Source organism: Ailuropoda melanoleuca, chromosome 8 (genome assembly GCF_002007445.2).
Source record: "Ailuropoda melanoleuca isolate Jingjing chromosome 8, ASM200744v2, whole genome shotgun sequence".
Taxonomy (NCBI): domain Eukaryota; kingdom Metazoa; phylum Chordata; class Mammalia; order Carnivora; family Ursidae; genus Ailuropoda; species Ailuropoda melanoleuca.
This window is the reverse complement of record NC_048225.1, coordinates 18,979,311-18,984,396: the sequence shown is the minus strand read 5'-3', so window position 1 is coordinate 18,984,396 and position 5,086 is coordinate 18,979,311.

Here is a 5,086-nt window from a genome sequence, read left to right as displayed (position 1 = left end):
TTTCCACTGAAGTTGCTGAGGAGTAAAAGCTGTGGCTCAAGACTAAGGAGTTGTTCTAAGAATAAAGGCAAAACCAAGATAGACCAGGCTTGAAAAAGTATAAAAACAAATCTCCACAGGTTCAAAGTGATTGACCAATAATTTGTCTTCCTGAATATAAATGCTCTTTGGAGAGGGATTATAGAACCCAGAGTCTCTATAAATTACCATTCTGTAGTACCCAGTATATATGGCAACAATACAAGCAAAACTCACTAAATCTGGAAACATGTGATCCATAATCAAAAGAAAAAAATAGTCAATAGAAACTGACACATAGATGACCCAAACATTGAAGTCAGCAATAACTTTAAAACAGATACTAAAAATATTTTTTAACTTAAAGAAAAACATGGTCATAATCAATTAGCAGATGGAGAAATCTCTGCAGAGAAAGGGAATATTCAAAAGGAAAAAAAATGGAAACTTAAGAATTGAAAAGCAAATTGTCTGGAATGAAAGAGCCATTGGATGGGTTTAATGGTAGAATGAAATGGTAAAACACAGGATCAGTGCCCTCAAAGACAGATCAGTAAAAATTATTCTATTTAATGAAACAGAATTTTTTAAATAAAAAACAGTACAGAATTTCAGTGACCTCTGGAAGACTATCAAGAAAATGTGTAAGAATTATCCCAGTTCTATTTGAAATCCAATAAAGATGGGTATTCATTATAAATATACCAAACTATTTTGAGTTGTTAAAATTTGTTTAAATAACTACATTGCTAAATATGACATCTTTATTCTATAAGATCTGAGGGATCAAAAATACTTTCAAAGAGAATTTCAGTTATTCTGTAAATAATAAGAAGGTAAAAAGAATCACATTAAAGAACTGAGACATCTGCCTGCAAGCCTCACATCTCTTTCCCTGTCCCTCCTTTCTCTTAAATTCCCAGTCCCTCCTTTCTCTTAAATTTTTGGCCATTAAATCATTGCATGACTTACTTTGTGATCATAAAAATTAACGTGAGATTTGTCTAGTTCAGAATAATAAAGTGTTTTGGGTGGGGGGAGGTAGAGGAGAGGGAAATTTAAAATAATTACTCCCTAAAAACTAATTAACATATTTGATGGTGCCCTGCTATTGATGTCCTTTCCCTCCCTCCAATTCTTTTCCTTTTCCAGTATATTTCCTTTGAAGTTGACTACAGTCTAAAATTAGTGCAAACATACACAATTGGATATAAACATAAGGGGCCCTTGATAAAACTATGTGGTCATTAAAATATTTATTCTGCCCATGGCCTCGTATCTTATCTTCCATAAACTTCTTGGGTCCATCACCTTTCTCACAAGAGCCCTAGTGTCCTCTCATTCTTTCCTAATAGCAGCCTATTGTATACATTGGAAGAAATGTTTATGTTTTAAGTAAAAAATGCTCTTCCAAAACGATTGCTTGTTCAACTATACTTCCTGGGAAGTTCAACTCAGTCACATCTTTGTATGATCTCTTAAGGGAAGACCTGAAGATGTACATTGAAGAAATTGGAACCCCATCTCCCACAGAGTCTGCAACTGCAGGACAAGCTGGACAAGCTTGGCTAAAGCGGGTCTGCCTGCAGCTGTTGGAGAACTATTCCCAGGAGTTTCTAGGCTTGAAGCTTCTTCCTGCCAAGTTCTCAGGATGTGACTCCTCTCCTGCCAGAACGCAAAGTCATCTGAAATCTCTCCCACCAGTTTTCACTCCTACTTTCCCCAAACCAGCTACTCTTCCCCTCTATGCAATTTCATGATTCCTTTCTCTTAATGGTTTTGCAAATTTTCAAAATAAGGCTGACTTCCCCCCCTTTTTTTTCAACTTTTTTCTAAGTGTAAATTAATGCATGGTCATCATAAACATAATTGTAAAATTGAAAAGGCATATGAAAACACTTCACCTCTCTTACCCAAAGACAACTAATTTTAATTTCTTTACTAAGTGATTCCTTTTGGGTTCAAATCCATTGGAAAATATAACCTCAAGAAGTGTGTGTGTGAATTAGACAGCCAATAACAACTTTGTATCCAGCTGTAGCTCCCTATAGGGAGGCACTACAATGAAAGAGATGAGGGATAGTGTAGAGAGAGTTTTGGAAAGTTCTAGAAAAGCAGGGTCCTCTCCAGCTTCATCCACTAAATCACTGTGTCTAACAGTGACTAAAATCACTGTATCTCCCTAAGGTCCGTTTCTTTATTTGTATAATAAAGGGACTAGACTTGATAACTCTAGGTTTACTTCCACCTGGTATTTTTATTTTTTTATGATCCCACCCCAATTTGCATTTGACTTTCCTGTGCATTTGTGTTTTTGTGATTATTTGTTTGTTTCTGTGCTCCTCTGTTAAATTAGTAAATTAGTCTCGATGGGGACAAAGTCACCCCAAAATATGCCACCTTTGGCATATTATTTTGAGTTAAAGTTACATAAGGAACAGCCAATGCAAAAAGGACACTCTCATCGTCCTTTGTCTCCCTGAAAGCAGGAAATCAATCTCCCACGTGAAAAGAACACTCCCTGTACCAGGAGGAAGAGAGACATCCTTACCACCAAGAGAGAGAATTTAGGGCCAGGAAGGTTGCATAAACAAACCTTGTTACTTTACTAATTTACTATCCCAAGACCAAACTTCTTTGTCTTGTAAATTCCTCACAAATGTATTGTTTCTTTGCCTAAAAGATATAAAAGCTGCTTGCTTTGGTCACTTATTATTTTGGTCTCATGTTTCTATGCACTTCCATACATGTAATTTAAATTTGTTTTTCTCCCAGGATGCCTAGGTGACTCAGTTGGCTAAGCATCCGACTCTTGATTTCGGCTCAGGTCATGATCTCAGGGTCCTGGGATTGAGCCTGTGTTGGGTTCCACGCTGGGCATGGAGCCTGCTTAAGATTCCCTCCACCCCTTCCCATTCATGCTCTCTCTCTCTTCCTCTCAAAAAAAAAAAAAATTTTTTTTTTGTTTTTCTCCTGTTGATCTATTTCATGTCAATTTAATTATTAGACCAGCCAAAGAACCTAAAAAGGAAGAAAGAAAAATTTCCCACTCCTACAGTCTTCTTACCCTTTGCATCTGCCCAAATACAGTTTTGGAGGGGGAAAAAAAAAAGCTCAAAATGAAGACATTTGCCCCCCATGACAGAAAACCAAGACTGAATTATAGTCATTACAGTTTTAGCCTACCCCAGACATGTGACCTTTTAAAAGTCCATCTGAAATTTCCTGATCAGCACTAGTGAAGTAATCTGCTTGATAAAAACCCTGCTGTTTCCTTCCCGGGCAAAAGAAGATGTCCCTGAAACAATCCTTTCTTTTCTTTTGCTAATAACTTCTTGCTCCACCTCCTTCCTATAAAAAACCCTCCATTTTGTACAACTCCTCAGAGCATGTCTTTACTTGCTAGATGGGCTGCTCACTGAATCGTGAATTGCTTAATAAAGATCTTTAAATTAGCTTGGTTGAATTTTGATTACTAACAGTAGTGTATAGCATCTAATAGGTGCTCAATAAAGGTAGGAAGGATGGAAGTGAGGGGACTCTTAAGAATACTGAAGATAGTTTTTACCCTTTCAAGACTCAGATAACATCCTTTAGAAAATAAAACAGATTTACTTGCAAATTTTACTAGAGTCTAGACTTTTGAAGAATTGGCTCACCAAATAAAAAGAAAGAAAAAAAATTACCAAAGTTACCAAGTTTACAGTTAATCGGTTCATAGTGGAAAATGAGAATATTCTAAAAGAATTGTTACAGGAGAACCAGGGTGGCTCAGTCGGTTGAGCCCTAGATTCTTGGTTTTGGCTCGAGTCCTGATTTCACGGTCCTTGGATCGAGCCCAGCATGGGGCTCTGCACTCAGCAGGAAGTCTGCTTGTCCCTCAGCCCCCCTGCCCTGAAATCAATCAATCTCTCTCTCTCGAATAAATAAATCTTTAAAATTGTGTGTGTGTGTGTGCGTGTGTGTGTGAGAAAGAGAGAGTGAGATAAGGGAGCAGGAGGCTAGCTGAGGACAAAGCATAAGCTGACACCCCGCAACCTCCCCCCAGCCCAGCACCCCCACACCAGGGTGGGACATGTGTGACATTCTTCCAGGAATCTCCTAACTTTCTTAATGTTAATACCTTGCTAGACGGGAAAACAGCCTGAACTTGACAATGGCAAGGCCTCTGGTATCTTGTAGGTCCTCTTTAGCAAACGAAAGTTCTTTTGAAACCTCCCTTTTCCTTACTTCCCCCAACCCCATAGTATATAATCAGCCACCCCTCAAGACCCCAGTGCAGCAGCTCTTTCTGCCCACGGGTTCTGTCCTGGGCTTTAACAAACCACCATTTGCACCATAGACATCTCAAGAAGTCTTTCTTGGTCATCAGCTCCGGACTCTACCCCACCGAACCTCACCTATATCCCACAACCACATCACGTGCGCGTACAATGAATTGTTAGGTTCACAGAATGTCACTGTATATCTTTACATAACAGCATTGCAAAGACTAGGAGCAAGCTTGTTTTCATTCAAGAGTCAGTAATTTATAGGAATTGCTCAAGGTTTCATTTATTTTAGGAACTAGAACCACACAGGATGACCTTGTTTGTTTTCTTGGGGGACTGGGGATTGTTTATCTCAGCACACGGTGGTGGTGGCGGTGGTGTCCTTGTTCTTGTAGCCGCTGCTGTCACTGAGGGCGCTCTTAACCTTGGGGGCACTGTGCACAGTCACCCCTACTTTAACAGGGAAGGTAGCCGTTCCATTCCCACAGCCCTCAGAAAGAATAAAGTAGAAAAGGGTTAAATGAGCCAGAACGCCTGTATGAGGCAGATTTTTCCTATAAAGTTATAACAAGGAAGACTTTCTGGAAAGATAGATTTCCCAGGTCATTCTAAGTTCTTTTTCCTTTGTTTGAAAAACAAGCTGAAAATAAGAGGCTGAAAGGGAATTCTTCCATCACGTAAATCGTTTTGCTCCCATTCATGTGTTTGCAAATTGCGAATTTAATGTCAAGCTTGTAATGTGAGAAGCATTCTCTGGAGTGATACAAAAGGCTGTCCCTTTGGGGAGGGGAAGGACC